Here is a 13,261-nt window from a genome sequence, read left to right as displayed (position 1 = left end):
CTCAACCGTCCTGTGGAAGGGACACCGATCCCGAAGAAGTTTTAATGCGGGTGTAGTGAAATGTTTGTGCTTCTAGTTCCGACAGAAGAGTAATATCTAACAAGTAATCAATGAATTCCCCAACAACTACCTAATACACACAAATCTAAAGGGGTAAATGAGAATATGTACATATGAGTATATGGATTAGCGATGTCCGAGCAGCATAGGCAAGGTGCAGTAGATGGTATAAAATACAGTATATACATGTGATATGAGTAATGTAAGATATGTAAACATTATTAAAGTGACATTATTAAAAGTGACTAGTGGTCAATTTACTAAAGTGGCCAGTGATTGGGTCTCAATGTAGGCAGCAGCCTCTCTGAGTTAGTGATTGCTGTTTAACAGTCTGATGGCCTTGAGATAGAAGCTGTTTTTCAGTCTCTCGGTCCCAGCTTTGATGCACCTGTAATGACCTCGCCTTCTGGATGGTAGCGGAGTGAACAGGCAGTGGCTCGGGTGGTTGTTGTCCTTGATGATCTTTTTGGCATTCCTGTGACATCGGGTGCTGTAGGTGTGCTGTAGGGCAGGTAGTTTGCCCCCGGTGATGCGTTGTGCAGATCGCACCACCCTTTGGAGAGCCTTGTGGTTGAGGGCGGTGCAGTTGCCGTACCAGGCTGTGATACAGCCCGACAGGATGCTCTCAAATTGTGCATCTCTAAAAGTTTGTCAGGGTTTTGGGTGCCACGCCACATCTCTTCACCACACCGTCTGTGTGGGTGGACCATTTCAGTTTGTCTGTGATGTGTGACGCCGAGGAACTTAAAACGTTCCACTTGTGTTGTACAGAAACGTGAGGATGCAAAAGTTAGGGATTTGATGGATAGAGTTTAGCAATCATTCTATATCGTTCTTCAAACAATCTGATTCTACATTCCTAAACAACACTACCCTATACCTAATCAATATTTTGAATTGGCTGTGAATGCTCTTCTAGTAGGTGTATGTGTATACATACCTTCAGTGCCTTCGTTAAGAAATAACCTTTGACTTATTCCAGATTTTGATTTGTTACAGCCTGAATTCAAAATTACCCAGAAAGCCTCACACCTCAATGAGACTTACCAAGAATTCCACACAGCTTTTAGAGACTTACCCAGAAAGCCTCACAGCTCTTAGAGACTTATCCAGAAAGACTCACAGCTCTTAGAGACTGACCCAGAAAGCCTCACGGCTCTTAGAGACTTACCCAGAAAGCCTCACGGCTCTTAGAGACTTTCCCATAAAGCCTTACAGCTCTTAGAGACTGACCCAGAAAGCCTCACAGCTCTTAGGGACTTACCCAGAAAGCCTCACAGCTCTTAGTTACTTACCCAGAAAGCCTTACCCACAAAGTGCAATGAGGTGCAATGAGTGAGAAAATGGTGCTGAAGATCTGGGCTGTCTGCTCGGCAGCCTAGTCTTTGAAAATCTGATCTGTAATGGATTTGTTATTCTACTGTTTATACTGGTCACAATAAAAAGGATGTCATCTCATCCACATTGTATTGAGCAAAATCTGTGTGCATTTAAGGCAATAGAAGCCTGTCTTTAATAAATGCCAGAAGTAAATGAACACTTGGGCTATTAATGACAGTTTTACAGCTATGTAAAAGCTTCCTCGTTGTTTGTCAGCGGTGTCCTGACCCCCCTCTCACCATGAGGCAGGCTGGGTGCTCTGTACGACACAGGGTCCTGAAACTGGCCTGTGAATGGTGTGAATGGTAACACTACGCAGTAAGGATTCACTTCTAGATAAGACCCACGTCAATTAAGACCAGTGTAAATGAGAATGTAAATCTCCATTCATCGAGAAGTCGTTCACATTTTACACTACTTTCTAAATGTGCAGCGGGCCAGGGTTCAGTCCGAGGTGGTTGGCGGGGCTGTGGGGCCATGGGGCTGTGGGTGCCGATGTATGTACTGGGGTTGAAGAGCTGGGACTGGGTCTGGGTCAGTACAGGGTTGAAGAGCTGGGTCTGGGTCTGGTTCTGGTTCTGGTTCTGGGTCTGGGTCTGGGTCTGTACAGGGGTTGAAGAACTGGGTCTGGGTCTGGGTCTGGGTCTGGGTCTGGGTCTGTACAGGGGTTGAAGAGCTGGGTCTGGGTCTGGGTTTGGGTCTGTACAGGGGTTGAAGAGCTGGGTCTGGGTCTGTACAGGGGTTGAAGAGCTGTGTCTGGGTCTGTACAGGGGTTGAAGAGCTGGGTCTGGGTCTGGGGCTGTACAGGGGTTGAAGAGCTAGGTCTGGGTCTGTACAGGGGTTGAAGAGCTGGGTCTGGCTCTGGGTCTGTACAGGGGTTGAAGAGCTAGGTCTGGGTCTGTACAGGGGTTGAAGAGCTGGGTCTGGGTCTGTACAGGGGTTGAAGAGCTGGGTCTGGGTCTGTACAGGGGTTGAAGAGCTGGGTCTGGGTCTGTACAGGGGTTGAAGAGCTGGGTCTGGGTCTGTACAGGGGTTGAAGAGCTGGGTCTGGGTCTGGGTCTGTGTCTGCAGCCATCAGGGTTAGGGACAGGGACAGAGTCAGGGGGACAGAGTTAGGGACAGGGACAGAGTTAGGGACAGGGACAGGGACAGAGTTAGGGACAGGGACAGAGTTAGGGACAGGGACAGGGACAGGGACAGGTTAGGGACAGAGGGACAGAGTTAGGGACAGGGACAGGGAGTTAGGGGGACAGAGTTAGGGACAGAGACTCAGGGACAGGGACAGAGGTGCCATCTTGTCATTGTTCAGTCACTCTTCAGAAAGTGGCACAGGGACAGAGTTCCCCATTAGAAACAGAGGGACACGGACAGGGACAGAGTTAGCAGAGATTACATGTATAGCTCTCTTCGGGACATCTTATCTGTGTTGAGGACAGTCTCGACAGAGTTAGGGACAGGACAGACTCCAGGGACAGGGACAGAGTCAGGGAGACTAGGTTGACAGAGTTAGGGACAGGGACAGACTCAGGGACACAGGACAGACTAGGGACAGGGACAGTTATTAGCTGCCATCTAGGGGACAGGGACAGAGTTAGGGACTAGGGACAGACTGCCATCTTGACAACCTTAGGGAGCAGCTAGACAGCCTATCTCGCTAACCTTATCTAGTTAGGGACAGGGACAGCCTAGTTAGGGACTAACAGGGAAACCAGGGACAGAGTTAGGGACAGGGACAGAAACTGCCCTATCTCAGCCCTAACTTTGACTCTCCACAGATAGGTGCCATCTTGTCACCACAGATTCAGTCACTGCTTCTTTGAAAGTGGAAACCACTGCCCTAACTTTGACTTCTCCACAGATAGAAACCAGTGCCCTAACTTTGATTACAGATGAAACCACTGCTCTTAACTTTGACATCTCCATCTGATAGAAACCACTGCCCTAACTTTGACCCCTGACAGATAGAAACCACTGCCCTAACTTTGACTTCTCCACAGATAGAAACCACTGCTAATCTCCACAGATAGAAACCACTGCCCTATCTCGACTTCTCCACAGATAGAAACCACTGCCCTCTTTGACTAACCACAGATAGCCAGCTGCCTATCTCGACTAACCATCTAGATAGCTAGCTGCCTATCTCTGCTAACCTTATCTAGATTGAAACCACTGCCCTGTTTGACTGGTTTTTAGAAACCACTGCCCTAACTTTGACTTCTCCACAGATAGAAACACTGCCCTAACTTTGACTTCTCTACAGATAGAAACCACTGCCCTAACTTTGACTTCTCTACAGATAGAAACCACTGCCCTAACTTTGACTTCTCCACAGATAGAAACCACTGCCCTAACTTTGACTTCTCCACAGATAGAAACCACTGCCCTAACTTTGACTTCTCCACAGATAGAAACCACTGCCCTAACTTTGACTTCACCACAGATAGAAACCACTGCCCTAACTTCGACTTCTCTACAGATAGAAACCACTGCCCTAACTTTGACTTCACCACAGATGGAGACAACTGGCTTATCTAACCAATAGAATACATCTATATAGAACCAATAGAACACATCTATATAGATCCAATAGAACACATCTATATAGAACCAATAGAACACATCTATATAGAACCAATAGAACACATCTATATAGAACCAATAGAACACATCTATATAGAACCAATAGAACACATCTATATAGATCCAATAGAACACATCTATATAGAACCAATAGAACACATCTATATAGAACCAGGGATCATGAACACATCTGGCATATAGAACCAAAATTAGGTTCAGACAAGATTTAACATTTCTATATAGAAAACATAAAGGGCAGTAGAACACATCTATATAGATCCAATAGAACACATCTATATAGAACCAATAAGAACACATCTATATAGAACCAATAGAACACATCTATATAGAAGTAATGGAGAACACATCTATATAGAACCAATAGAACACATCTATATAGATCCAATAGAACACATCTATATAGAACAAATATAACACATCTATATATAACCAGTACACTACTGTAGGATTCACAGGGACAGATGTTACCCCTCATCTAGACTGACGCTACTGCAGGATTCACAGGGATCATGGGGTTCAGGTGAGTGCTCCGTTTATTGTCTGGCAATAGCAAACAACATAGCTGATCAAATTAGGTTCAGTTGACAAGATTTAACATTTCTCCCTCTTCGTCTACGCCATAAACATAAAGGGCAGTAAAAGCACAATGTTATCTTTAGGCCTAGACTTACATAGAATCTCCCTGCCCAGTTCATATCTGTAAAACAGTTGTGTTTGTACGTTGTCTCCTTTTACTGTGACCAGTTGGGTTTATGTATCTAATTACTGATGTGTGAATCGTTTTATCAAGTACTGGATAAGAGCGTCTGCTAAATGACTTAAATGTAAATGTAAATGTAAGTATTGTAATGGAGAAAGTGCGTCTGTCATTATTACATGAGTTAGTATAGCCCAGAGTTCTAGATTAGTGACAGGCAGTTCTAGATTATCTGGTTAAAGATTAGTGACAGGTAGTTCTAGATTATCGAGTTCTAGATTACTGGCAGGTAGTTCAAGATTATTGAGTTATAGATTAGTGACAGGTAGTTCTAATTCAGTTCGAGTTCTAGATTAGTGACAGGTAGTTCTAGATTATTGAGTTCTAGATTAGTGACAGATAGTTCTAGATGATGAGTTCTAGATTAGTGACACTAGATAGTTTCTAGATTAGTGAGTTCTAGATTAGTGATACGTAGTTTCTAGATTATTGAGTTCTAGATTAGTGATACGTAGTTCTAGATTAGTGAGTTCTAGATTAGTGACACGTAGTTCTAGATTAGTGAGTTCTAGATTAGTGACACGTAGTTCTAGATTAGTGAGTTCTAGATTAGTGACACGTAGTTCTAGATTAGTGAGTTCTAGATTAGTGATAGTGACACGTAGTTCTAGATTAGTGAGTTCTAGATTAGTAATTACGTAGTTCTAGATTAGTGAGTTCTAGAATAGTGACACGTAGTTCTAGATTAGCGAGTTCTAGAATAGTGACACGTAGTTCTAGATTAGTGAGTTCTAGATTAGTGACACGTAGTTCTAGATTAGCGAGTTCTAGAATAGTGACACGTAGTTCTAGATTAGTGAGTTCTAGATTAGTGACACGTAGTTCTAGATTAGTGAGTTCTAGATTAGTGACAACGTAGTTCTAGATTAGTGAGTTCGATAGTTCTAGATTATCTAGAGTTCTAGAATAGTGACACGTAGTTCTAGATTAGTGAGTTCTAGAATAGTGACACGTAGTTCTAGATTAGTGAGTTCTAGATTAGTGACACGTAGTTCTAGATTAGTGAGTTCTAGATTAGTGACACGTAGTTCTTCAGATCAGTGAGTTCTAGATTAAATGTTAAATGTTACAAATATCATAAAAAGTTCTTAGATTTAGTGTTGTTCAGTTCTTCAGAATAGTGACACGACTAGTTCTAGATTAGCCTGAGTTCTAGATTTGTGTGTGAATTCAAGATGGATTTAAAAAAATATATTCTCACCCATCTATACATAATACCCCATAATGACATAGTGAAAACATGTATCTCATTTACCTAAGTATTCACACAGTATTCAGTCAATGCTTTTTAGAAGCACCTTTGTCAGAGTCTTTCAACATTATTATTTTCAAAATTCTTCAAGCTTTTACTCACCTGGATTGTACAATATTTGCACATTATTCTTTAAAAAATTATTCAAGCCCTGTCAAGTCGGTTGTTGATCATTAACAACCATTTTCAGGTCTTGCCATTGATTTTCAAGCAGATTTAAGTCAAAACTGTAACTCTGCCACTCAGGAACATTCACTGTCTTCTTGGTAAGCAACTCCAGTGGAGATTGATGTGGCCTTGTGTTGTAGGTTATTGTCCTGCTGAAAGGTGACTTAGTCTCCCAGTGTCTGGTGGAAAACAGACTGAACCAGGTTATTGTCCTGCTGAAAGGTGAATTCATCTCCCAGTGTCTGGTGGAAAGCAGACTGAACCAGGTTATTGTCCTGCTGAAAGGTGAATTCGTCTCCCAGTGTCTGGTGGAAAGCAGACTGAACCAGGTTATTGTCCTGCTGAAAGGTGAATTCATCTCCCAGTGTCTGGTGGAAAACAGACTGAACCAGGTTATTGTCCTGCTGAAAGGTGAATTCATCTCCCAGTGTCTGGTGGAAAACAGACTGAACCAGGTTATTGTCCTGCTGAAAGGTGAATTCATCTCCCAGTGTCTGGTGGAAAGCAGACTGAACCAGGTTATTGTCCTGCTGAAAGGTGACTTAGTCTCCCAGTGTCTGGTGGAAAGCAGACTGAACCAGGTTATTGTCCTGCTGAAAGGTGACTTAGTCTCACAGTGTCTGGTGGAAAACAGACTGAACCAGGTTATTGTCCTGCTGAAAGGTGACTTAGTCTCACAGTGTCTGGTGGAAAACAGACTGAACCAGGTTATTGTCCTGCTGAAAGGTGAATTCATCTCCCAGTGTCTGGTGGAAAGCAGACTGAACCAGGTTATTGTCCTGCTGAAAGGTGAATTCGTCTCCCAGTGTCTGGTGGAAAGCAGACTGAACCAGGTTATTGTCCTGCTGAAAGGTGAATTCATCTCCCAGTGTCTGGTGGAAAACAGACTGAACCAGGTTATTGTCCTGCTGAAAGGTGACTTAGTCTCCCAGTGTCTGGTGGAAAACAGACTGAACCAGGTTTTGTCCTGCTGAAAGGTGATTTTCTCCTGTCTGGTGGAAAACAGACTGAACCAGGTTATTCTGTTTCTGAAAGGTTTTATCCTGAAAACTCCCAAGTCCTCAACCAATTACAACGCATACCCATAACATGATGCAGCCACCACTTATGCTTGAAAATATGGAGAGATGTACCAGGTAATGTCCTGTAAAGGTATTGATTGCCACAAACATAACGCTTTGTATTCAGGACAAAAAGTAAATTGCTTTGCCACTTTTTTGCAGTATTACTTTAGTGCCTTGTTGCAAACAGGATGCATGTTTTGAATATTTTTATTCTGTACAGGCTTCCTTCTTTCCACTCTGTCATTTAGGTTAGTATTGTGGAGTAATTACAATGTTGTTGATCCCATCCTCACTTTTCTCCAATCACAGCCATTCAACTCTGCAACTGTTTTAAAGTTACCATTGGCCTCATGGTGAAATCCCTGATTCAGGACAAAAGTTTCTTTGCCTCTCCGCAGTTTAGGAAGGACGCCTGTATCTTTGTAGTGACTGGGTGTATTGATACATCATCCAGAGTGTAATTAATAACGTCACCATGCTCAAAGGGATATTCACCCATCTACCAATAGATGTCCTTCAACTTGCAGGCTTTGGAAAACCTCCCTGGTCTCTGTGGTTGAACTGAGTTTGAAATTCGCTGCTCGACTGAGGGTGTACCTGATACATCATAATTGTATGTAATAACGTCAGATGATCAGGGACCTCTATAGATAATTGTATGTGTGGGGGCTTTGGAGATCCCTGGACCTGTAGATAATTGTATGTGTTCGGGGTACAGAGATGAGGGACCTTATAGATAATTGTATGTGTGGGGGTACAGAGATGAGGGACCTTATAGATAATTGTATGTGTTGGGTACAGAGATGAGGGACCTTACAGATAATTGTATGTGTTGGGTACAGAGATGAGGGACCTTACAGATAATTGTATGTGTGGGGGTACAGAGATGAGGGACCTTATAGATAATTGTATGTGTTGGGTACAGAGATGAGGGACCTTACAGATAATTGTATGTGTGGGGTACAGAGATGAGGGACCTTACAGATAATTGTATGTGTCGGGGTACAGAGATGAGGGACCTTATAGATAATTGTATGTGTGGGGGTACAGAGATGAGGGACCTTACAGATAATTGTATGTGTGGGGGTACAGAGATGAGGGACCTTACAGATAATTGTATGTGTGGGGGTACAGAGATGAGGGACCTTACAGATAATTGTATGTGTTGGGTACAGAGATGAGGGACCTTATAGATAATTGTATGTGTCGGGTACAGAGATGAGGGACCTTACAGATAATTGTATGTGTTGGGGTACAGAGATGAGGGACCTTACAGATAATTGTATGTGTCGGGGGTACAGAGATGAGGGACCTTACAGATAATTGTATGTGTCGGGGTACAGAGATGAGGGACCTTACAGATAATTGTATGTGTTCGGTACAGAAAGGAGGGACCTTACAGATAATTGTATGTGTTGGGTACAGAGATGAGGCAGTCATTCAAAAATCATATTTAACACTGTTACTTATTGCACACAGAGTGAGTTTGTGCAACTAATGTCACTTAAGCACATTTGTAGTCCTGAACTTATTTAGGCTTGCCATAACAAAGGGGTTGAATACTTATTGGCTCAAGACATTTCAGATTTTTATTTTTAATTCAATGGTATAAATTTCAAAAAACATTATGATATTGTATTTAGGCCAGTGACAAAAAAAATTGCAATTAAATCCATTTTAAATTCAATATGTAACTTTAAAAAAATGTTGAAAAAGTCAAAGGGGATGAATACTTTTTGAAGGCAAACCAACATTTAGAACTGAAATCAAAATTATCTGAAATGCCAGTCAAAACACTGGGTCAAAACACTGGGTCAAAACACTGGGTCAAAACACCGGGTCAAACACCGGGTCAAACCACTCGGTCAAAACACCGGGTCAAACCACCGGGTCAAACCACTCGATCAAAACACTGGGTCAAAACACCGGGTCAAAACACCGGGTCAAACCACTCGATCAAAACACCGGGTCAAACCACCGGGTCAAACCACCGGGTCAAACCACCACAAAACACCGGGTCAAACCACCGGGTCAAACCACTCGATCAAAACACTGGGTCAAAACACCGGGTCAAAACACCGGGTTAAACCACTCGATCAAAACACCGGGTCAAACCACCGGGTCAAACCACCGGGTCAAAACACTGGGTCAAAACACCGGGTCAAAACACCGGGTCAAAACACCGGGTCAAAACACCAGTTCAAACCACTCGATCAAAACACTGGGTCAAAACACTGGGTCAAAACACCGGGTCAAAACACTCGATCAAAACACTGGGTCAAACCACTCTGTCAAACCACTCTGTCAAACCACTCTGTCAAAACACCGGGTCAAAACACTGGGTCAAAACACTGGGTCAAAACACCGGGTCAAAACACTCAAACCACTGTCAAACCACTTGTAACGCTCAATGAGTGAATGGGTGTGGAGTCAGGCGCAGAGAGCAAAGGATGCGGGGAAAAAACACGCTTTAATGACCCAAAAAAATCACAGGAACAAAATAGTACCCTATTGTGAAATACCAGGACAGCGAGAACAGCCAACAAACCCCTAACCATTCTCACAAATACAGAAGAACAAGCCCGCACAAACAGAAGCGGGCTAAACGAACTTAAATAACCCCACCCTAACAACCAAACAAGGAACAGGTGAAACCAATTAGACAAAACCAACGACGACCGCCACCCGAACAAGAAGGGGAGCCACCTTCGGTAATATTCGTGACACCACTGGGTCAAAACACTTAAATTATACAACAAAATGACCAGAACACTCATCACAGTTAGATAAACAGATATTTTGAAAACGAAACCATGCTTGCGAGCATTACAAACCTGAAAATAGGATAAAATGGAGACACAGAGAGTTAGCTTCTTTTCACTGGGCTTCTCTTCCAACACGAGGTAGGATGGTCGGGAGACACTGTCTCAGCCTCCAGTATCTATGCTGCAGTAGTTTATGTGTCGGGGGGGCTAGGGTCAGTTTGTTATATCTGGAGTACTTCTCCTGTCCTATTCGGTGTCCTGTTATATCTGGAGTCTTATCCGGTGTCCTGTGTGAATTTAAATATGCTCTCTCTTTTTCTCTCTTTTCTCTCTCTTTCTCTCTTTCTCTCAGAGGACCTGAGCCCTAGGACCATGCCTCAGGACTACCTGGCCTGATGACTCCTTGCTGTTCCCAGTCCAACTGGTCGTGCTGCTGCTCCAGTTTCAACTGTTCTGCTTGCGGCTATGAAACCCTGAGGATGTGCTACCTGTCCCAGACCTGCTGTTGTCAACTCTCTAGAGACAGCAGGTGCGGTAGAGATACTCTGACTGATCGACTATGAAAAGCCAACTGCACTCCTGAGGTGCTGACTTCCTGCAGCCTCGACAACTACTGTGATTATTATTATCTGACCCTGCTGGTCATTTATGAACATTTGAACATCTTGGCCTTGTTCTCTTATAATCTCCACCCGGCACAGCCAGAAGAGGACTGGCCACCCTCATAGCCTGGTTCCTCTCTAGGTTTATAATCTCCACCCGGCACAGCCAGAAGAGGACTGGCCAACCCTCATAGCCTGGTTCCTCTCTAGGTTTATAATCTCCCCCGGCACAGCCAGAAGAGGACTGGCCACCCTCATAGCCTGGTTCCTCTCAAGGTTTATAATCTCCACCCGGCACAGCCAGAAGAGGACTATATTTTAATGTTTAAAAAAAAATACCCACCCTTCAAAGGTTTGACTGGTTCCTTGTTTTTTGAGGTTTATATAAAATTGATCCAAATCATGTAGCCTGGTTCTTCTCTAGGTTTATAATATCCACCCGGCACAGCCAGAAGAGGACTGGCCACCCTCATAGCCTGGTTCCTGACAACTCTAGGTTTATAATCTCCACCCCTCATAGCCTGGTTCCTCTCTAGGTTTCTTCCCAGGTTCTGGCCTTTTCTTGGCCATGTTCTGTTATAATCTCCACCCGGCACAGCCAGAAGAGGACTGGCCACCCCACATAGCCTTGTTCCTCTCTAGGGTTCTTCCTAGCAATCCGGCCTTTCTCGGGAGTTTTTCCTAGCCACCGTGCTTAAAAGATTAACCTGCATTGCTTGCTGTTTGGGGTTTTAGGCTGGGTTTTTGACAGCACTTTGTGACACTGGCTGATGTAAGAAGGGCTTTATAATTACATTTAATTGATAGAGAGGCACGCACCTGTGGGGACCTGAACAGCCCAGAAACGGCATCCAGAAACGTATTAATTCATAATTGGGAATTTACTATCACAGAAATTCACGTTCAAGCAAATGTTTGGGATGCGCGTGAGAATCTACAATGAAATGCACACACGCATATGGGAACCTAATGCTAAATGCTACTTTGACCTCAAAATTCAAATGCACCTTTGAAACCTACTGCTAAATGCAGATCCGATTTCACCCAGAAACTCTGCCTTTCATGCAGTGAAAGAAGGATCTAGCTAGATAGCTAGGTAAATAGCTGTGTCAGAACAAGCTCGATGAAAACTCATATTTTTCCTCTGTCCACCCACCAAGTTCAAAACAGTTTTTTAAATGAATTGTATGTATGTATGTATGTATAATCAAATAAATGGCCATTATCCATGAGAAAACATTTCAGTGGTGACAGCTGCTCTTATCCTTCTGAAGAATTATAAATTATAAATTGTAACGATTGTGCTGTCAGTTGGAGGCGGGGTTGGAGGTGGGGCTGGAGGCGGGGCTGGCGGTGGGGCTCTGGAATGTTTCTAATTGTAATTGACAGCTCTGGGAAAAAATATATTTTAATGTTTAAAAAAAAATACACCACCCTTCAAAGGTTTGGGGTCACTTAGAAAGAAAGAAAAGCAACAAAAAAAGTCCATTAAAATAACATCAAATTGATCAGTGTAGACATTGTTAAGGTTGTAAATTACTATTGTAGCTGGAAACGGCTGCTTTTTAATGGAATATCTACATAGACGTACAGAGGCCCATTATCAGCAACCATCACTCCTGTGTTCCAATGGCACGTTGTGTTAGCTAATACAAGTTTATAATTTTAAAAGGCTAATCATTAGAAAACTCTTTTGCAATGATGTTAGCACAGCTGACAACTCTTGTTCTGATTAAAGAAGCAAGAACCTAAAACTAGCCTTCTTTAGACTAGTTCAGTATCTGGAGCATCAGCATTTGTGAGTTCGAACCTACAGGCTCAAATGGTCAGAAACAAATAACTTTTTTCTGAAACTCGTCAGTCTATTCTACTGTTCTGAGAAATGAAGGCTATTGCACCTGTGAGAACCTTGCCAAATGAAACTGAAGATATGCTAAATGTACTACTCCCTTCACAGAACAGCGCAAACTGGCCCTAACCAGAACCTAATGAAGGAGGAGTAAATGGAGAACCTAATGCACAACTGAGCAAGAGAACAATGCTACATTAGAGTGTCTAGTTTGAGAACCAGACACCTACAAGTCCTCAACTTTGAGAACCTAATGCCTTAAATAGTACTTTCAAAACAGCAATCTCAACGTTGAGAACAGTGAAATGCGACTGCTGGAACCTTCTAGGCAGAGTTGCAAATGAAAAGAACCTGCCACATCTGAGAACTGGCCAATAAAAAATAAAAGATTAAGATGGGCAAAAGAACACAGAACGCTGGACGGAGGAACTCTGCCGAGAAGGCCAGCATCCCGAGTCGCCTAAATCACTGTTGACGTTGAGACTGGTGTTTTGCGGGTACTATTTAATGAAGCTGCCAGCTGAGGACTTGGGAGGAACCTAATGTTTTCAAACTGCACACAAAAAGAACCTAATGCTAAATGCTTACTTTCAAAAAATGCAAGGAGCTTTCTGTTTGAACCCTAAACTTTTGAAGGGTAGTGTATATAATATATATTTCAAAAAATATTACTTCATTTTCATACCTGCAGTTGAAGCCGCTCAACATGTACATTAAATTTCAATCATCTAGCAGACGCTCCAATCCAGAGCAATCCACAGGA

Source organism: Oncorhynchus keta, chromosome 35 (genome assembly GCF_023373465.1).
Source record: "Oncorhynchus keta strain PuntledgeMale-10-30-2019 chromosome 35, Oket_V2, whole genome shotgun sequence".
Taxonomy (NCBI): Eukaryota; Metazoa; Chordata; class Actinopteri; order Salmoniformes; family Salmonidae; genus Oncorhynchus; species Oncorhynchus keta.
The sequence above is the reverse complement of the archived record's forward strand: the minus strand, read 5'-3'. Positions refer to the sequence as shown.